Genomic DNA, 22,702 nt, shown 5'->3' with positions numbered 1-22,702 from the left:
CGACCAATGTTCACTTGCATTATCTCATGTACACCTTCCTATATTTTACATCTGCAAAACCGTTTACTGCTGCTTCCTAGTCTACGTTTTGGTCACTTTGCTCTCACTTCAAACAGAAAATAGCGTGCTAATAAACAAAACATATTTGTTTATTTATAAAGCGCTCCAAACCCAGAGGTATCTAGGCGCATGACATCACAAGATATTTCAGTTTCTTAGTTGCATTGCATAGATTTACAGGTTACATTAAATCACAAGTTACATAGTTATACATAGGTTATTTACAAAAATATAAATATTTACCAGGATACAACCAGATGCTGACTACCAGGTCCTGGATTAGGAGTGCTCAGATTGTGGTGAGTCTTTGGAGGTAAGCCAGCGTTTAGTGTTTTTCCTGAAATTATAGAAGGCATGGTCTGCTCTTAGAGTTGAAGGAAAAGCGTTCCAGAGTTGGGCGGCAATCACTGGAAAGCTGCTACCGCCTGCTTTTTTTAGTTTGTATCTGGGGACTCTAAGGCAGAAGGAGTTAGAAGTGCTTGTGGGTTGTGTGGAATTATTTTTGACAAATGTATCCCTGAGGTATTGTGGTGCTGAATTATTAAGACATTTATGAGTCAGGGAGACTGTTTGAAGTTGTATTCTGTCCTTGACTGAGTGTCACACCGCGGCCGTGGAAACTCTGGGCAAGATGGAGGCGGTGTTGAGTCTCTACAGCGGTCCGCCTGACGGTCTAGTCGTCTAGGACCGGCAGGTATAATAGGAGACCACGCCCCCCTGCAACTTGCGTTGCAACTCGCTTTGTTAGTCTCCTGACTTTCGTCTGCTTGCAGTGCCCCGTCAAGCGAATCTTATTACTTTTGCTTCATCTGTTATTTCGCTATCCTTAGCGTCTTGACCGATTTTTCTCTACTTCTGTCAGCCCTCGCTTGATTCCTCTTCTCTCGTTCCTCCCTGTTGTACCTGCTTGGATTTTCTATCTTTCTTTCGCGGTGTGTTCGGTGTCAGCTGACCCGTGCTACTCCCGCGCCGATTACTCTTTCTCTCTCTGACGCTCGCTTTCCCTCTCTGTCTATCCCTCTTTCATTCTTTCTTTCTCTCGCTCTTCCGTTCTCTTTCGCTATCGCTCTCTCTCTCTTTTCCACTCTCCTTCACTCCTACTCTTTCACTACTGCTCTCTTTCGCTCTCACGCTCACTTCCCCTTTCTCTCTCGCACTCGCATCCTCTCTTTCTCTTTCGCGCTCACACACTCTCACTCTCTCACGCTCGTAGCCTCTCGTTCTATTTCCTCTCTTACCTTGGTCTAGGATTCTTTTGCGTCTAACTACTCCTTAGCCTCCGGTTGGATTTTCTCTTCGCTTCCCGAGAGTGGCCAAACCCTCATCTATAAGGATCAAACCTTGAGCTTGCATTTACAACTGATACCGGACTACGCCAGCCTCTCCAGTCTTCACATCGGACATATCAAGAGCCCCAATTGAAACACAGGGTTTTTTCTGCCTTATCAGGCTTTTTCCCTGTTTGAGGAGCGGACTCCCCTGGGTCCACCTGACTGCCAGATCTATAGGCGGGCAAGGTGGCCTCGGGGGGAGACCGCCCCTATCTCTTCGAACGAAGGAAGGGAAGAAGGACTATTCAGTCAAGTGAAGAAAGAGAAAGTCTACAAACGGAGAGAAGAAGGAGACCGAAGTCTTCAAACCCTGCTGAAGAACCAGGTGAGGAGTCTCAGGGGGCAGGAACTTTTGCACATTGTGACAGATTGCAACGCCCAACTACCGGCATGGCCTCCTTAGAACAATTCCAGGAGATGGTTACAGCTATTCAGGGCCTTCAGGCCGAGGTACAGAATCTCCGGACCGAGAACGCTAACTTACGCCAACAGGTTGCGACACGAGAAGAATCCCGAGGCGATCTACCTCCTCTGACCTTTTCTTTTGGGAAGTACGATGGTAATCCGAAACACCTAAAGGAATTCCTGAATGCCTGTATGGTTTACTTCACTTTTCGGCCCAGGGCATATGAATTGGATAGAACTAAGGTAGGGTTTCTTGTTTCCAACCTTACGGGTAACGCTCTGGCTTGGGCAACCCCACTGATAACACTCGCAGACCCTGCGCTAGCGGATTACGCTCAGTTCACTCAACTGTTGTGTGCCAGGTTTGAGAGACCAGAAGTCCAATATTCTTCTTATGAAACCCTCCTAGATCTCCGTCAAGGCAATCAAGATGTACAGACTTATGCCTCTACCTTTACCAAACTGGCCACAGACTCCGGATGGCCAGATTCGGCTCAACAGACCCTTTTTCGCCGAGGTTTACAGGATGAACTCAAGGATGAGCTGGCCAGAATGGCGCGTCCTACCTCCTTCCAAGAGTTGGTGACTTTATCCCTGCAACTGGAGTACAGATTGCATGAACGAAGGTTGGAAAGAAGGAGATTCAGACTCCATCCCATAGGAGGGAATCCCTCGATAGGTTCTCCTAACAGACCACAACAGGAAGAGCCTATGCAAATAGGAACAACCCGAGGTCCTTTGAACCCCGAGGAACGCAAGAGACGCAGAGACCTGGGTCTCTGCATGTACTGCGGATCTTCGAAACATTTGCTCCGAACCTGTCCAGATGTGCCCCCGAGACGTCCGGGAAACGCGCCTCCCCGGTCTTGAGCAGGGAAAGGAACCGGGCAGGATCAAGGAATCCCTGCAATTCTACTCACCAGGATCCCTCTGCGGATAACAACAGTCTTATGGTGTTTTCTGTGCGTCTAACATTTGAATCCTCCCTATCTGTTGAAGTACTAGCTATGTTGGATTGTGGTGCGGCCGGTAACTTTATTGACATCCAGTGGGCTCAAGAACAAGGCATACCCCTACGTCAGAAGGCCTGCCCTTTGCCTGTAGAAGGAGTCGATGGTGTACCCCTTTCATCCGGTCCCATCATTAGGGAGACAGTTCCGGCTAACATGTCTTTGTCTCAACACCAAGAACGGATTGTCTTTGATGTTATAAGAGCAGCCCATTTCCCAATCATCCTAGGCATACCCTGGCTACGGAAACATAATCCCAGGATTGATTGGTCCGCAAATACCGTCTGTTTTTTGTCACAGTATTGTTCAAAGGAATGTCTACCACAACCCTCTCCTTTGATGAAGAAGGGGAAAGCACAATCGACATGCACTACAGTGGTCCAAACGATTCCACCGCATTATCAGGAGTATGCTGAAATCTTTGAAGACAGGCTACCTCGTTCTTTACCCCCACATCGAGCAGAGGACTGCGGTATCGACCTAAAGCCCGAGTCATCTGTTCCTTTTGGTCGTATGTATCCTATGTCCCTTCCGGAAAGAAGAGCCTTGAAGGAGTACTTGGATGCCAATCTGCAAAACGGTTTAATACAAGAATCCCGTTCCCCAGCAGGAGCCTCAATGTTCTTCATTCCCAAGAAGGGAACCACTGAATTAAGGCCGTGTATAGACTACCGTGGGCTGAATAGCATGACCATCAGGGATAGGTACCCCATGCCTCTCATCAAGGAGGTACTTGAAGCTGTGGAAGGAGCCTCTATCTTTACAAAGTTAGACCTTCGAGGAGCCTATCATTTGTTGAGAATAAGGGCAGGAGATGAATGGAAGACGGCATTTAGGACTCCCATGGGACACTTTGAGTATCGGGTAATGCCCTTCGGACTAGTGAATGCTCCTGCCGTGTTCCAAAGGTTTGTTGACAAGATCTTCTCAGACATGTTATACATCTCTGTGGTTGTCTATTTAGACGATATTTTGATTTTCTCTTCCTCCCTCTCTGAACATCGAAGACACGTCACGCAGGTCCTTCAAAGGCTGAGAGAACATCAACTACTGGTCAAACCTGAGAAATGTGTTTTCGAAACCTCTTCAGTATCCTATTTAGGATTCATCCTTTCTAAGGAAGGAGTACAGATGGATTCGGAGAAGGTTAAGGCAGTTCTCCTATGGCCTACTCCCAGGAATCCCAAGGATATTCAGAGATTTCTGGGACTATCTAACTTTTACAGAAGGTTTATTCCCAACTTCTCGGATATTGTACTACCAATAACCCGTTTGCTTAAGAAGGGTCAGAAGTTCGATTGGGATAAGGAGGCGGATCAAGCCTTTCTCTTACTTAAGAAGACTTTCACCACCGCTCCCATCCTAGTGCAACCAAATCAGTCTCTTCCTTTTGTGGTGGAGACGGATGCTTCCGGAGGTGCCATAGGAGCTGTTCTCCTACAAGCAAGCAAGGATGGAGCAGAACATCCGGTGGCCTACTATTCCAGAACTCTTACACCGAGTGAGAGGAACTACTCTGTTCTGGAACGAGAATTACTGGCTATTCGTCAGGCATGTATAGAGTGGAGACATTTACTGCAGGGGGCTGCCCATCCCTTTCTGGTTCGCACGGACCACCGGAATCTCAAGGTTTTGCAACAGATGGAATGCCGTAATTCTCGTCACGCCCGCTGGGCGTATTTTTTCTCCCAGTTCGACTTTGAAATAACCTACCTTCCAGGAAAGGAGAATACCTTAGCTGACGCTCTGTCCCGCAGTCTGGAGCCCAAGGAAGAACAGAGCCTGGGTGAGATACTTCCTGGTAAGAGAATCTTAGGAATTATCAATTCCTTCATACAAGAAGTTGAGCGTTCGACTAATTTCCCTGGTGTCTCTTCTGACCATAGGACCAGTATGGAAAGGAGAGGGAAACTATTTTTTCATCAAGGATCACTGTATTTACCGTCTGAGAAACTTCAGACACAAGCCTTATTCTGGTGCCATGATCTCCCTTCGGCAGGACATAAGGGCCAAGAAGCAACCCTCCATCTGATATCCAGATATTTCTGGTGGCCGACTATGGACCAGGACGTCAGAACATACGTGAAGGCTTGTCCGGTTTGTGCGGCCAATAAACCCATTACTCATCGGCCCATGGGGTTACTCCAACAAGAACCTCTACCATCACAACCCTGGGAACACATTTCCACTGATTTCATCGTGGATCTCCCTCTTTCAATGGGATCAACGGCTATCATGGTTACGGTGGATACTTTGAGCAAGATGGCTCATTTTTCTCCCTTGCCTGGCCTGCCATCTGCATCCGAAACGGCTGAAGTTTTCCTCAAAGAAATAGTAAGACTGCATGGTCTACCTCGGACCATAGTGTCCGACAGGGGCTCCCAATTCACATCCCGATTCTGGTCGGCTTTATGTAGTACTCTAGGAATAAAGAGAGCTTTATCCTCTGGTTATCATCCCCAAAGCAACGGACAGACAGAACGCCTAAATTCCACCCTTGAACAATATCTCCGTTGTTTTTGCCATCAGGAACAAGATAGGTGGAAATCCTTTCTAACTCTAGCAGAATTCACCTACAACAACACTGTACATTCGGCAACTGGTTGCAGCCCTTTCTACTTTACCTACGGATATCATCCGAGACATATACCTCTCTTTGGAATACCTCCAACTTCAGTCCCTTCGGTAGATCAACGCCTGTTTGAGCTCCGATCCATCCAGAAGGATGCTACTCAGCAGTTGGAGGCAAGTAGAGCTCGATACAAGAAATATGCGGATAAAAAGAGATCTCAAAACCCCGAATGGGAAGTGGGAACCAAGGTCTGGTTGTCAACCAAATATCTCCCACGTTGGGTTCATCCAGGGAAATTCTCAGCCCGCTTTATAGGCCCTTTTCCCATTTTGTCTCAAGTAAACCCTGTGGCTTTTCGATTACGTCTTCCATCCAGGCTGAAAAGGATTCACCCCGTTTTTCATACTTCCCTTCTGAAGGCTTATCATCCTGATCCCATGAACCGTCATATACCCTCTTCTAAACTCCAAGAACCAGAACCGGAAGAATATGAAGTGGAGAGGCTGGTGGATTCACGTTACCGACATGGATCTCTACAATACCTGGTGCAGTGGAAGGGGTATTCGATCGCAGAACGGTCTTGGGAGCCCAGAAGGCATATTCACGCCCCACAACTTTTAAGACAGTTCCATCGCCTACATCCGGGAAAACCTGGGGGAGAGTCGATGAAGAGAGGGCATACTGTCACACCGCGGCCGTGGAAACTCTGGGCAAGATGGAGGCGGTGTTGAGTCTCTACAGCGGTCCGCCTGACGGTCTAGTCGTCTAGGACCGGCAGGTATAATAGGAGACCACGCCCCCCTGCAACTTGCGTTGCAACTCGCTTTGTTAGTCTCCTGACTTTCGTCTGCTTGCAGTGCCCCGTCAAGCGAATCTTATTACTTTTGCTTCATCTGTTATTTCGCTATCCTTAGCGTCTTGACCGATTTTTCTCTACTTCTGTCAGCCCTCGCTTGATTCCTCTTCTCTCGTTCCTCCCTGTTGTACCTGCTTGGATTTTCTATCTTTCTTTCGCGGTGTGTTCGGTGTCAGCTGACCCGTGCTACTCCCGCGCCGATTACTCTTTCTCTCTCTGACGCTCGCTTTCCCTCTCTGTCTATCCCTCTTTCATTCTTTCTTTCTCTCGCTCTTCCGTTCTCTTTCGCTATCGCTCTCTCTCTCTTTTCCACTCTCCTTCACTCCTACTCTTTCACTACTGCTCTCTTTCGCTCTCACGCTCACTTCCCCTTTCTCTCTCGCACTCGCATCCTCTCTTTCTCTTTCGCGCTCACACACTCTCACTCTCTCACGCTCGTAGCCTCTCGTTCTATTTCCTCTCTTACCTTGGTCTAGGATTCTTTTGCGTCTAACTACTCCTTAGCCTCCGGTTGGATTTTCTCTTCGCTTCCCGAGAGTGGCCAAACCCTCATCTATAAGGATCAAACCTTGAGCTTGCATTTACAACTGATACCGGACTACGCCAGCCTCTCCAGTCTTCACATCGGACATATCAAGAGCCCCAATTGAAACACAGGGTTTTTTCTGCCTTATCAGGCTTTTTCCCTGTTTGAGGAGCGGACTCCCCTGGGTCCACCTGACTGCCAGATCTATAGGCGGGCAAGGTGGCCTCGGGGGGAGACCGCCCCTATCTCTTCGAACGAAGGAAGGGAAGAAGGACTATTCAGTCAAGTGAAGAAAGAGAAAGTCTACAAACGGAGAGAAGAAGGAGACCGAAGTCTTCAAACCCTGCTGAAGAACCAGGTGAGGAGTCTCAGGGGGCAGGAACTTTTGCACATTGTGACACTGAGAGCCAATGATGTTGTCGTCTAACCGCTGAGATACGTTGTCTCCTGGGGATGCTCAAGGCTGTTCTAAGTGCATTGTTCTGGTTTTCTGAAGTTTCTTGACTATGTAATTGCTGGCACCAAGGTACAGTGCGTTACAATAGTCAAACTTTGAAAGTATTAAAGCTCTGGCCAGAATGATGCAACTTTCTGTGGACAGAAACGGTTTGCATGCATGGATCAGTTTACAAGTGTAAGCTATTGCTGATGCCGTAGCGTTAACTTGTTTGTGCAGGGTCAAGGCTGAATCTAGGTGGAAACCCAAGGTTTTTAACCTCCTTAGCCACCTTAATGTTATTACCATCTATGTTGAATGAAAGGTAATGATTGCTCAGTTTGTTCAAATTAGCTGGTGTACCTAGAAATAATATCTCAGTCTTGTCAACATTCAGACACAGCCCATGCGAGGCCATTCAAGCCTGAATGATGGTATAGATTTTGTTAACTAATGCCAAGTCGTTGTCATAGTTGCCTGTCAAAGGTAAGAGGATCTGGGTGTCATCTGCATAGTTAGTGTAGGTGACACCCAGAAGGTCTAAGTCGTCAAATAACAGCTTAGTAAATACATTGTACATGGTAGGCGATAAACACGATCCTTGCGGTACTCCACATGTTATTAGTATAGGGTCAGCTGCAGCCGTAGGTGAAAACACTTTCATTGATCTATTGTTTGGAAAAGATTGGATCCATGCTGTTGCTTCTGTGAAAAAGTGGGCCGCGGTGGACAGATGTTTACAGAGCACTTCATGGTGGTTTAATGTGTTTAAATTTACTGAAATCCTTTCACCAATCAGAAACAGCAAACATACATTACCACCATACTCAAGCTCCCCAATGTGGCATACATTTGGAAATAACTAATTTATTTGTGTGGTGGATAAGTCGCAAAACATTTTCAATATCAACACGCTATAATTATTGGCTTTGTCAGCACACATAGCAAAGTGAATCACTTTCAGGAGCTCATAACTGTGTCTGATAAGTCCCAGTGATATTAAATGAGTTGCCCAGAATCATACACTTTGGTTACAGGATGAAGCTGGGATTTCAGCCCAGACTGCAATAAAGTCACCTCATACCTTCCAAGCTCTTGTCAGTCGAAATATTTGTTGTTTGGCTTTCAAGAATTGATTTATACTGATAACCTGTGATGGTGCAGATATGTATTGATGTTGGGCTTCCAGGACTGGGGGGGGCATACACAACATCACAGGTGACCATGGGTGGTGGGGGGTGCATACACATCACAGGCCACCATGGGGTGGTGCGGACAAACACAACATCACAGGCGACCATGGGTTGGGGGGGCTATACACACAGTGCCCTATTCCCATGCAAACACCACCAAAGTGTCAAATGTCATATACTGACCTGTCCATGGAACTCACCTGCCTCGCATACAATGCACACCATCGTGAGACGCTCCACCTACATGGAATGAAATGCAGAGTAACAGTACAAAATACATGTGCATACATTATCACACTTGTCACCAGAAAGAAAGTAAGCATACAACACAGAGTGCAGGAGAAAAACAGGATGAATGTCCATTGACATTGATATGTACAGGAGTACAGTGTACCACACCAGAGAGAGAGAGGGAGGGAGGGGGAGAGAGAGAGACAGAGAGTGCCACAGAGAATGAATAACAAGGAAATGACAGATCAAGGAGTCCATGGCCTGGTTCACCAATGTACAATGACATGCTGCACAGCACCATCGGTGTGCCCATTCAGGTATCCACATAGGTAGGTTACACAATGATATGAGCTCCAATGAAATTACCACAACGCCATGTGAGCATGCAAAGGACACATAAGAGAACCAACACATGCATCAAAGATGACCAACAATGAAGCATGAACAACATGCAAGACAGTGCAAATGCTTACCAAATAACGGTGTCTGAATGCTGTAAATACCACATGACCTTCACCAGTAAGTGTATTCCTTAATTTGATAAAGGAACGACATTGTCTGATGGATGGCATGAGGAGTGTGGACTTCGAATTGTGCAGGATGTCTCAGCCAGGACAGCAGTCACCGCCACATCACAGATTACTTGAACATGGGCAAACATATAAAAACAGACATTGTGCAGTATGATTGATACAGCACACACGTGCCATGGAAAAAAAAAGCTACGATTACCTGCACATGCCACCTGGTGCACCCCCATGCAAACATGCTAGATTAGTTCACCAGGCATGACTGCACGTACACCACTGCACACGCATAGTCCCTGAGGAGTTAATAGCACACCTCAAGGGCAATGAATGCAAAATGACCACAACCAGGAAAGGACAAAACGAAATATGATGACATATCAACATCTGGACAGGGGGGGTTGGAAAAAATAAAAATAAAATGTCCTTCTTGGACCGGGGGGAGGGTGAGGGAGGTTCCACCCAGAATTGGGGAGGGGCAGGATGCACGTCAACACCCACATGTGTGGAAGTTGAATAAACAATTCCCTCCATGGGTACATGGACCGCACGGCTATCATGGATTGGAAGGGATGTCGTTGCTGTCGCCACCTTCCTGTGTAGAATACAAAGGTGGTGGTAAGGGAGCGGCATTTGGAACATGAAGCCTCAGAGATCCGCATGCAACACCTCACAGGATGCACGGAGTTCCTCCGAGATGGTATGACTCAACAGTTCCATCTGCTGTTGGCACTGGGTACTACGGGCTTCCTCTCGCACTTCCATTGAAGCTCCGAGGGCCAATAACCTTCGCCTCAGGGCCCGTCGGCTCCTGTTGTTGGCCACCATGTGCAGCCTGTGTGAGCGGCATGTGGACCGCAATGCCTGCAGCTGGCGCGCTACCCGCGTTTCTCGTGAAAACGTGGAATTGGCCACCCTATTCATGCCCCGAGACAACACCTCATAGGAAGCGGCCTGTTGCTATGCAACACGCAATATTGACTGCTCCCACACATTATCCCCAGCCACTACACGTCCGCCATGTGTGTGAGCCCCATGGTTGCTGGACCAAAGGGAATGTGGCCCTTGATGTGATGCCACGGACTGTGGCTGCAGGACTGCATCCCTCCCTTGGTCATCCGTCCCAGGACCGGAAGCCAATAGAGTGGAGCATGGCCTTGCAGCCGTAACCACAACAGACAGACGTGGCAAGACTGATTGGCCCTGTGAGGGGACGTTACCCCCTGCACATGCACGGGCTACATCAGCACCATCACTTGATGCACTCACCTCCGACAGCATACGGCAATGAACATCCAGCTCACCACCAGAGCCACTGGTGTCATTGGAGGTGGACTCATACTGAGTCATGCCCCAGATGGACTGTAGTACCACTGGATTCTCGTGGCCTGCCACAACATGTCCTCCACTGGTGCTCTGTCAAGGCTCAGGCTCCCGTTCCTCCTCTACCTCCTCCACTGAATCTGGTGGCTCATCACCTGCACATGGCCATATAAAGACATGAAGAATCATGTTAATTGCTTCTACTACATGCATTGGTATCACAATGCTGTCCTGCAACACATTCACATGCATGTTAATATGTCATTATTTTCATTCATAGACTATGTACAGGAATCCCAGAAATCATGGCGTCTGCAGACTTGCCGCCACATCCCATGTCCCTGACCATGTAAGCACTGCAGACATTCCCAACAGACATGTGTGGTGTCCCAGGTGTGTGATGTGGAGAGAATGAGGACATGGGCTTGGAGATAGGAAGAGGGGACAGTGACACACAAGAGGGACAGGGCCATGCCCCCATGGAGGGGTGGGGGGAAGCCAGTGTGGCAGGTCAACATCGATGACTCCAGGCGAATTTCTTTCAAAGGGGTTCAGTGCCATAGCTGCGACAGGGATTTGCACAGTGTAGAAAAATTCTAGGACACTAATGGCACAATGTCCTCAATGCTGACTGTGTGCATGGAAGGTATGTGTATCATGAAGCCACCTATTGCTTGTGTGGATGGAACATTTAATACATGCAGTGCATGATGAATATCACGTGCTTCAGACACAAGCACTTGACTAGCATAGCTGAGTCACTAACTTCACAGATGTACATAGCCAGATACCACGTTGTGTTGGCATGCTGGAAATGTGTATTAGTATCTGATAGTTGTGGATGACTACTGTCACAAAGCCATGTTCAACTGATGTTGAGCGCATGTGTTGTATGCACTCTGCAGTACACTAAGCACGAGTCAGTAGACCATGACATGGTTCACCCATGGCAGTCATACAAATGCAGGCAGAAGCGCCACACAATCATAACAATTCATTCAATCTACATATACATATTCTGGATGTACATGCTTCTTCACTCACCGGACGTTTCCTCATATTCTGGCAGGCCGCCCATGCCTTGGATCTGATCCACATGAATCAACTCGCTCATGGCCTCTTCATGTGGAGTGAGCTCCTACTCCTGCGGTGACCCACCTCCAGTCACCATAGCAGAAGCAAGGTTGGCACCCAGCTTTTTTTTGGTTCCACGGTGGAGGTGATTGCACCACTTCATGACCTCACGAGCGGTGCGCCTCTCATTCCCCAAGGCGTTGATGCCATCTGTGACTCGCTGCCAGCGGGTCATACGCTGAGCAGGCGTATGGGTGCTTCCTGGCCCCGTGCACATGTCACAGTGGTGGTCGCGCACGTAGTCCACGAGGTACTCGAGTTCATGATCATTGAAGCTCCTCTTGCTCAACGTGGCAGTCTCCTTTGCCGTGCTTTGGGATTGAGCCTTTCCCTGTCCTGCACCCTTCTGCCTCTTGGAAGGTGGTGCAGTCCGTGTGTGGCTGGGACTACTCAGGGCATTATGGGATGGACCACTAGTGGCCTGGGCCATGGCATCACCCACTGATGTTGGGTCAGTTACTGGCCCTGCACTGTGGTCAGGTGTTTGTTTTGTATTGCCGTCCCTTCACCTTGGACATACAGGCATCATCTGCCCCTGTGTGTCCGTGTCCCTGCAGGGGGGGGGGTGTGACAACAGACATTCCAGTTTCTCCCTGACCTTGGTTGTTGGGGACAGGAGATGCCCCTGCAGGTGCCTCAACCTGGGAGCAGGGGAGAACAGATAACCCTGCAGCTCCCTGACCTAGGGTGCTGGGGACAGCAGCATCACCTGCAGCTCCCTGACCCTGTTGGGGTGGTGCACAGCCCCCCCGGCACCTTCCCGCCCCTGGCCAACTCGGCCACCTCTGCCACCTTTCCCTCTTGGGGCCTTCCCAACCATGCTACTGATGAATTAGTACTATGGAAGGCATAACAAGCAATTGTCGTGGGGCCGTGAGGGGGCAGGGTACGTGATGTAAAACGTACTCGGATTTGTCCAGCAAGTCTCAATATTACCCCTGGTGAAAAAATAAACAGGACACGTAACGCACAGGCACCCCAAATATCAAAAAAGCATGTACACGACCCCTCAGTAGCTCACATGAAAAGAAAAAGCATTACGCGGTATGCTGCAGCACCCAACAACACAAAAAAAAGCATACACAAAGCCAACGAAAGCCACTGTGATGTTAACAATGGGGGAAAGCGATACACAGGGGGGCAGTCAGAGTATGAATAATGCATACGCGACTCAGCGTTAGCCTCAGAATAAGAAAAATACACGTGCATGTGCGTGGAGGCAAATCCCCCACCAAAATAAGAAGTTTGCACTGTCACAGTAGTGAACAAAATGCATGGCACCCCAAAAATCTCTGAAGTCTACACGTCCGTCTGCTCCAACTCGCACAAGGCATGTGATGTTCTCCTACACACTCCTTTATCCTGAATCTGAACGCCCAATGGCCAGCACGTGTCAATGCCCAACGGCCAGCGCGTGTCACATAACTTGCGCAATTAGGCTCTTTCCTCTGATTTCACACGTACGCACTAATTTTGCACAAGCGAAATAGCCATCACTCTGTTTCCGGCTGCCCATGCAAGTAACATGGAAGAACCCACACGCTCCTGCCTACGAGCCATTTTACCTGCCTCCTACTGCACTGAGCTGCCTCCTACGAGCCATCTGCTGCTGCCTGCCCACTGTGTGTGCCTGCTGCCCACCTGCCCTGCATTTTGAGTGCCTGCTGTCAAGCCATTGCCAGTGCACTCCTGTCGTCAACCCTGTGACCACCTCCACTGATTCAGAAGACTCCCAACATGCCAGACCATCACCACCGCTCCACAGCACAGCCCCGGGACCACCTTGCCCACCCACACCTGCCTCGCGGGTTGCCATGTCTGAGCAACCATCTCCAGAGGCAAGTGGCAACCCCACCGCAGTGAGGCAGAGGGCTGTCAACTTCACAGCCAGGGAAGTTGGCATCCTGGTGGAGCATGTCATGTGGCATTATGATGCCCCCTTCAACCCTGCATCGCAACACAGCAAGGAAGGACGGAAGATGAAATGGGGGACCAGTTTGTTGGTGCCATCAACGCGGAGGGGGTAGCACCCCGTGACTACCTGCATGGTCCAGGACCACAACAAGGCCCGGCGCTTCCTCCAGGCTGATGAGAACCAAGGGGGGTACCGGGGCCAGTTGAGCACCACCGACATGCGGGTCCTGGAGAGGTTTTACCTGGCTATGCATACCCAGGTCAGCGATTTGCAGCACCGTCTGGAGTCGTCAGGTGCGTGCCCATGTGTTGCAGTCCTCCACTGTGCATGTTGATGTATGGTGGGAGTGTGCACCTTGGCCTTACAGCAAGTATGCCTCTTGCACGGGTGTCTGTGTGCATGTCCCAGACAGTGCTGCACATGTGTTCAATGAAGCATGCGTGATTCCAACGGTGTTACTTTTGCTATGTGTGTTGTATTGCAGCATATTACAACGTGCACGTGGTTTCTTACATGTGTCTGAGACGTGCCCGTGTGAATTGTGACACATGGGTGTTGTCAACATCATGAACAGGCATGGTGTACATGTGTATGTGACTGAGATGTGACTGGCCATCACTCCTGGATGGATGTAACTAGTGCATTTCAATATGTGCACTACTCTTATTGCCTGATTGACGTTGAGGGGACTCGGATACGATAGCTCAGTGCACTGCTTCAGGACGATCAGGTGAGGTGTTTGCATGACATGTGTATGTCCCATCATGCATGTGTGTGTAGCATGCACAATGTGTAGGTGGTGAGAGTGCCACGTCCAAGGATGTGATTCTCTGTTGTGAAGGACAGACATGTATGTGCATGAATGTACATTGCATGTACCCGTGTGTTGTGGAAGGTGATGATGGTTGTGACCTTATCCACAGCGGCTTTGGAAGAAGAGGGTGGAGAAGGTGCTGTGGACCAAGGCAGCAGGGATGCCTCCACCGGGCAGAGACGCAAGGCCGAGTCACGCCCCCTGGTCATGTCTGATCCAGTGGCCCCAGCTGCTGAGGGGAGGTCCAAGAGGGCAAAGGTGGACATGGACTCCTCGACAGCAGGGGTGGGGGGGGGGGGGACAGGTAAACTCACACAGGGGCAATCCACTGCGGAAGAGGCATCCAGGTTGGAGGGGAGGTAGAAGAGGAGTTGGCCGTATCAGCGGGGTTGACTAGGTGGGTGTGACTGGTGCAGTCCAGACTCAGGGGCAGGAGGCAGTGCAGGTTGCAGTGGAGGTGCCTGTGCCAAATCCTGCCGCTGGGCCAACACCTGCAATGCCTGCACCAGTAAGCACCTGCCGGCATGCCCCAGGCCAGACCTATCGGCAGGTGTCTGATGTTTCCACACAAACCGATACCCCAATGCCTGCGGATGTGGCCAATCGAGACAGAGTGAAACCCGTGCTAGCTGGTATTGCGAGGTGTACAAGCACCATTGGTGATAATGTGCAGGCTTACAATCGTGGGCTTGCACATCATCATCAAATGTGTTTGTGAATACACAGATTATAAGACGCTTTTTGGCAATAATGAATGCAAATGATTTTATGTTGATTGATTGATTGATATTTTATTTCTATCGCGCTCGTACACAAGTGTTTCAGAGCGCGACAAGGCAAGGGAGGGAAACAGGGGAGAACAAAACAGCGATCGTACTAGGCCCAGTGACATTGAGAACGCACAAGTGCATGGGAGAGGGGGGAGGGGAAAAGTGCATGGAAGGGGGGGGGAGGTGGAAAGTGCGAAGCAGAGGAGAAACAGATAAATAACAATAAATAAATAATAAAGGCAACAAACAGTGGTAATGCAGCCAGCAATTTGCAAGTGCTAGGTTTAAGGCAGCAGACAGGGTAGGTCCGAAGGTGCAGAAAGAAAAAGGGGGGGGCTGTATGGATACAGATACAGACCCCAGTGCAAGGGGTGGCCGGGAGGGTGACAGGATGAGCAGGTACCTGGGCCCAAAAGACAGAGGGTGGCCAGGTGCACGGTGCCAAGAGAGAACAGATCAGCATTAAATAAAGATATATATTGTTTGTAACAAGTGACTATGATCTATATATTGTACTGATGGTGAAGGCAACAAAATTCGGAATCAATTGCCTTAGAGACTATTTTAAAACTTCAAAGAGTATGAGCAATTAGGGAGTGTGCATGAAAAAGCAAGGGACCCTCTAAACATAGTTGATGTATGATATTTGTGAAATTAAGAGGGCTGTTTAGAGTGGTCCAGATAAATATTCCCTTGTGTCTCCCAAGTGTGTGAGTGTTGTACATTAACAGTGCCATTCTACTTAACAATTGGTCAGCTAAATCGCCAAAACACAGGAAGATATCAGGGGTCAAGTCCTAAAAAATAAAAAAAAGTGTGGGGACTCATACCAATTGAATGTGGTGTCACCAGAAATTAGCATATCAAGGTGCCCACTGAAATAAATGGGGGGGACCTCTGAAAAACGTGCAGGGACTCCGTCACCGCTCATGTACCTTTGACTCGCGCTCTGAAAGATATGTTATCGCCCATGGAGACCCAAAATCTGACATTGCTTGGTTTAAGTAACATGAGAAGGGCAGTAATGAGGGAAGTGTCCACCTCGCTCTTGGAGACAGAGATCATGATGGTGCCTGGTCGCAAACGGGCCTACTGGATTGTGAAAAAGTCATAAAAGCATTAATTCCAGACCAGTTACAGAGCACATAATTATACTGGAAATCAAATGCCACTTCCCTTCAAAAAGCATGCCTGAAACATTACCAGAGCTCAAATTCAGCAACAAAGATGTGGATAAACAAAGATCAGGGGCAGCTCATCCATGTTTTAGATACTTTGGCAAGTGAACTTTTTGTTGATCCTGGATGAGCTTTGATGATTATGAAGTTGGGTAAGGTTCATTTTTACCTAGGTTGTATATTGGTTTACTTAAGTGATAGTTGGTTGTGAACTAAACAAATGGTCTCCGATTTCTGCCTCGGCGGGGGGGGGCCTGGCAGCCCCTCAGCTAATGAGGGGGCTCGAAGCAGGGCCATCCCCGCTCCGAGCCTCCCCACGACTGGGGACTCAGGTAAGCTTTTTTTCCCCTTCCCTCCCTCCTCCCTACCCCACCCCACTTACCTTCTTGCTCCTGCGTCCCTGGTGGGGGACGATGGCAGCCTCCAGCAGTGTGGAGACTCCACGCCTCCACACAGCTGGAGGCTTTTTTTTTTTCTCTACCCCCTTCCCCGCCCTCCCGCCCTCCCAAACCCACTTACCTTCTGCCGCTTTTTTTTTTTCCAGGAGCAGAAGCGCTGGGAACACACGCGTCCGCTCCCAAAGGATGCCATGGAAAGAGAAAACAGGCTCCCGTTTTCCCTTTCCCGGCGGGCATTTTCTTGGTCGTTTCTTGGTAGTGTTTTTTTTTTCTGTCCCGAAACGGCGCAGCTTTTCGGGACAAAAAAAAATGCTTTTAGTGCTTCGCTCGGGCCTAGAACTATGGGCCCCGGGGCATTACCCGAGTCGGTAATGCCCCCGCTACTCCGGTCATATTGCTTAATTGTACTCTAGTTAGATGTGGTATTCACATATTCAGTCTATTTATACATAGTTAGTTACTTTTCCCAATTTGGTTTCCCTTTCATTAGTTGCTTTGGCCATCATTCACAGTCTAGCTATAATTCTGTTACAAAACAGTTTATGGCTGAAGCATAAGTAAGAAAGTGTATATAATTCGAATATATGGTTGTATTTGTTTTCAGAAATTGTTTTAATTAGCTTACCCTTTCTTTTGCCTCATGTGTGCCGCAATATACTTCTATTAAATCAGTGATCCCACCTGTAAATTTAATGCAGTACCGTTTTATGTTGTTTGCAGAAAAACCAAAAAAGTTACACTTTGTCGTATCTACTCAAAATTGTATAACACCATTCACCTACGTATAGTGTGGGCTTTAGCACAGCATGGTCACCTTGTGTTAGCCGGTGATCCTGTCGGAAAACTGCAACACCATTTTGAAGTCTGTTTATATAGTGGATCCGTGCTTGAAAGCGAAAACCGACTCCACAATTCTGCATTTCAGTAACAAGTAGTCAGCCATTTTGGAATAGTTCCAGACTCTCTCCGAATGTGTACACTATTTTTGTGGAATATTAAGAACAGTGAGAATACAAAAGGTCTGATGAAACTTGTATGAGTAACAAATAAAGGTTAATATAATGTGTATAAGCATGAATTAATGGTTTTTAGATCAATTGTGTGTAAACAAGACATGGTGAAAATGTAAGATTATACTATGAAGTATGTTGGCATATATGAGTGAATATATTTTTGAAAAGAAAAAGATTATACATTCTTACAACAGTGTGATTATAAACAAAATGCAGGTAATTTAGGTAATCATACATATATTGCAGCATTACTTAAACAAATTGTAGACTAGAGAGCCTGGAACTATTCCAAGATGGCTAACTGCTTGTCCTTGCAATGTAAATTGTGGAGTTGGTTTTCACTTTCAACCATGGATCCACTAAACAGACTTCACAATGGTTCCTCGATTTTCCTACAGGATCACCGGCTAACCCAAGGTGACCCAGCCACGCTAAAGCCAACAATACAGATAGGTGAGAGGTGTTACACTGCCTTGAATCGACTCATAATTGTAAACATTTTGTTTTTCTGCACACAACACTAAAGCGGTACCGCATTAAATATACAGGTGGGATCACTCATATAATACAAGTGTTTTGAGGCACACATGAAGCAAAAGAAAGGGCAAGTGCCATTGTATATGTCCTCATCATATAGAAGAAAATCAGTATAATTATTTAAGCCAACTAAAACAATTCTGAAAGGATATACAGCCACATATTCGAATTAGAAACGTTACGACTTAGGTTACAGACATAAACCATGTCACTTAACAGAATTATAACAAGACTGAGTGATGGCCAAAAACTATTAATAAAAGAGAAACTGAAATGGAAAAAGTAACTATGTATACAGACAGGAAAGGTGAATACCACATCGAACTATAAGGAACAATCAATTATAAATTATATACATTTTATTTAATGCTCTGGAATTTATTATGAATGACAACTAAATATCTTTGGGGGGAATAACTTTCTTGTTTTGCCTTGATGGCTCTTCAAACAAAAAAAATGGTGTCTTTCCAAAATATATCTAGTTGGTTGCTGTAATATTTGTTTCACGTGTAATCGAAAGATATTTTGATATTAAAGGCTGTATGGCATTGGATGGAGAGCCTGTGGGCCATGCAGTTCACAGACTCCTTAGCATGGTAGTCACATTGTATAAAAGCCTATAATACGGTCTTTTAACATCACAAGCATTCATCGTCAATGCACTGCAGATAACCAGTATTATCCCAACTAAAGAATAAGGATTTCAGCAACTTCAGAAGCAGCAAACATTTACCAGAGGTCAAGTGCACTATTTCCGGGCTGTATAAAGAGGCCAATAGCAAGTGGTTAACCCATTGTGCTTTATTACCATCAACTAGCTGTAAGTGAATGTCCATAGCTGTCAAGATGGATTTCTAAAATCAGGCCTGGTGGACAGATTTTAGGAGGACACCCCAGTTATTGTGAACAGGGAGAGAGACAGAGTTTAGCCAAAACCCAATGCCATCAAGGTAGTGTGGAGAGCAGTCAAGGCTTAGTCTCGGGAGAGTGTGGACGTGATCTCGGGCCCTCAATGAGTCCACACAGAATAAAACAAGAATTGAGCGAAGACAGTCAGTTATAAAAATACAGTCATTCAAAATACAGTCATTCAGTTAGGCATTTAGGACACCTGAAACAAATTAGCAGGTACACAACACACTATAATACAAATATATACAAACACCTGTATGGTCATTCACAATGCATTATAAAATAACTAACAATGGAAAAGAGGCAAGTAATTAATGCAGATGCAGTTCAAATGATGAGAACCATTCACAAGTATAACTCCCAATATTTTAGAAGTCCAACCCCTTGGATGTATGGGGCTTAGTTCCTAAATATCACAGTTTCCAACACAAGGTTTCTCACAGGTATGGGTTCTTTAAAGGGATGCAATGATGGTTATTCAGAATGGTTTGAAACCATTTAAAAGTTCAGCAATAATTTACCAGAAGACAGGTAAGCTCTCCTCTCTCTTCCAGACCCAAGGCTAACCCAGGGGCATGGTACTTGACCCAGGCTTCATGACCAAAGGTAAGTAAGGGAGATGGGAGGTTTTGTTCCCAATGTTATCCTATGGAGGACAGGGAGCGGGGGAATGGGGTTTGGGGGAACAGGCATGCTTCCTTAACCTCCTGACTCAGACTTTGCCAAGGATCGCGATTAGTCAATTGGGAGTAGTGTGGGGGGTGGGTCACTGGGAGCACATCCTTTGTCGCAGAGAGAGGTGCCAAAGGATTGCAGGTGCGAGGATTCTTACAGTCGGGTGCAGCTGCAAGATGCAAACCCTGTGGGTGAAAAAATGCAGATTCCAATGATGCAGACCTCTTCTGGACCCTTCACGGGATGGAGGAATGTGTGTTCCAGTGATGATCACCGGTTGCAGGAGACAACAGGAATCCTTCCAGTCACTGTGGCAGAAGCTGCTCCAGGACAGGTTCCCTAAAAGACAGGAAGCTGACATTTCTGGAGAGGGCCGACTTAAGACACAAGCTGGCGACCACTGAAATTCTGGGCTCGAATGCGAAACAGTGAGGATTCTGACGTGGTATCCGACGAAGGAACGTCAGTCTACCGCACAGTCCATGGACACTTCCGAAGGCTCTGAGGAGCTGGACCCTTGAGAAATCGGGACTAGTTGGTCCCACAAGTCCAAGGGCTGAAGCACTGACAAGGGTCTTCGATGATCACGCAAAGGAGCAGGGCTTCACCGGCCAGCAACACTGGAGAGGTTGCAGGTCCGACGCAGAAGTTGCCCCTGGTCATCAACGGGCTACTCTTCTTCGCATGATTCTTGGTGTTTGGGAGAATTCTAATTTATGTGCCAATTCCCTTCAAGAGAGAGACCCCCAGCTCTTTTGCTGGACTTTAGGACTTTTTAATTTTACCCCTGGAGTGAGACCTTTTTCTCACTCTCTCATGTGTTTTTCGACCAGATTTGGATTATAAATTTCCTCTGTTTTTTGAGTCTGACAAACTCCATAGGCATCTACTTTTTGTATGGTGACACACAGCACCTTCCATGCAGTGTCGCAGAAAAATCCTTTAGATTTCTCATAAGGTTTGAATACCTTTTCTTGTGAGAACAACTGTTCCCAAGAATAGTAAAGTACAATTTACTTTACTTACCTTTTCTCTTTATAGGTCCAGCACACACCATTTTATGTGGAGTGCGGGTAGGGGGTGGGGGTGGGGAATACCTACTTTACATGGCTGGTGGCAGTGGTTTAATTTTCCTACTATTGTGCTTTTCTACCGCAGGCTGAATCCTTAGCTGCAGTATAGCACCCATGGGTGACCATTTTGTCAAAATGGCCCTGGTCTTCTTTTTTCACCATTTTGTGTTTGTGAGGTCTTTCTTGGGTTTTACTCTGCGTGCCAAGCCAGGTTTGAGCCCTTTGTTTATTTTGCCTTTGATGGGCTTCAGTCCTGAACCCCCCCTCTGGCTCCAGTGTGTCTGGAAAGGCAAGATGTGAGAGAGGTTCTGATTGGCTGGCTGGGTGTCCCTGCTGTTTGAGTGGCAGCCTGGGCTGTGCAGGATGGGAGAAACCTGCTTAAAAAACGAGGGTTTTGGGACTAAAGTCAAAGTTGACCACAGGGAGAATCACCCGACAAAGAGGCAGTGAAGGAAGCTTTCTGCATCCTCCTGGACCTTTGAATTGCCCAGTGAAGCCCTGCTGCTGTGCTGAAACTCTTTTTCTGATCAACAAGAGAAACTGCGAAGGGACGACTTCTTCCCTTGGATTAGTGGAACCAACTAACGCCGAGACGAACTCCACTGGACCATCTTCCCTGATTGGCTGTACTTCTTCATTGCTGCAAGAACCAAGTGCCAGGGGTCGAGAAATCAAGTGCAATGTCTGAAATCTGGCCAGAAGCTCCAAGAGTCTAAGGACCCTCCAGAAGCAGGCCAACCAGAGCTCGAGTCACCTCATCAGAGTGCAGGACTCAAGGAGTGAAGGAAGCCCATCCAGTAGCCGAGATACACGGTGGTGCTGTTTACCGCGCACAGAAACCGCAAACTGCTGCTAATCTGAAAGGAGCCCTTAGCTGCCGACGACCTCCAAATTGCTGCCGCAGGAGTCCTACAGACGTCCTCCCTCTTGTCCCCATGACTGAGGCTCAGGAACCCAGGATCTGCATCGCTGCAACAGGACAGAATCTGGCTGGACCACTCTTCTTCAAACCAGAGGTACTGTTTAGAGTTGGGGTACTTACCTCAGTGTCTTTTTGAGCTGCGCTTTTCGCAGTTGAGACTTGCATTGGCTTATCTTAGATTTGACTTCAACTCCGTTTTTCACAAGTGTAACAGCTTATGACCCTACAAGTGATTTCTACAAAACTCTCTAAATGTGTGCAAGACTTTTATTATCTAAGAAGTGACTCTGCTCCTATTGACTTTGGCTGTCCTGGCTCCCTGCAGACTCTTCTAGTCCATTGACATTGATATGTCTGTCCCTCATAAGTGGTAACTTGTTTTTAGACTGTTCTTGCTGGTTAAGGCTTGTCTAGACTTCATTGGAAGATGTGAGTATACTCACATGCCCTGAGAACCTGTTTAACCTTTTTCCTTCCTTTTACCTTTCCTTTGTGCAACCTCAGAATCTGCAAAGTATAAGGGATACATTACTCACAGTAATCATATTTCTGATGCTTGTATCTGCTTAGATTTACATGCTGTGCATAGGCCGACATCTAGTGGACGCTGCAGAGTATTACAGTTGTTTTCGAAACTTAAAAAGGGACATTACTGTCCTTGTAAATAAAGTCACCTCCGGGTGTAGGAAGTGTGTAAAAAGCATCTCTGAAGAGTATATACTAAATTTGTGCTGATTCTGGAAAAGTATTTTGAAACATATTTGATTGTTACATATCTTATCCTTTTTAACGAACGCCTATTTAAAACTGATGTTAAATAAATACCTATTTATAACTGAAAATTTGAGTGCAAGTGTTACTTGGCTACTTGCATTTGCGAATTTCAGTGCT

Source organism: Ambystoma mexicanum, chromosome 3q, assembly GCF_040938575.1.
Source record: "Ambystoma mexicanum isolate Mex_15411 chromosome 3q, UKY_AmexF1_1, whole genome shotgun sequence".
In the NCBI taxonomy this organism is placed as follows: Eukaryota; Metazoa; Chordata; class Amphibia; order Caudata; family Ambystomatidae; genus Ambystoma; species Ambystoma mexicanum.
Note: the sequence above shows the minus strand (reverse complement) of the source record.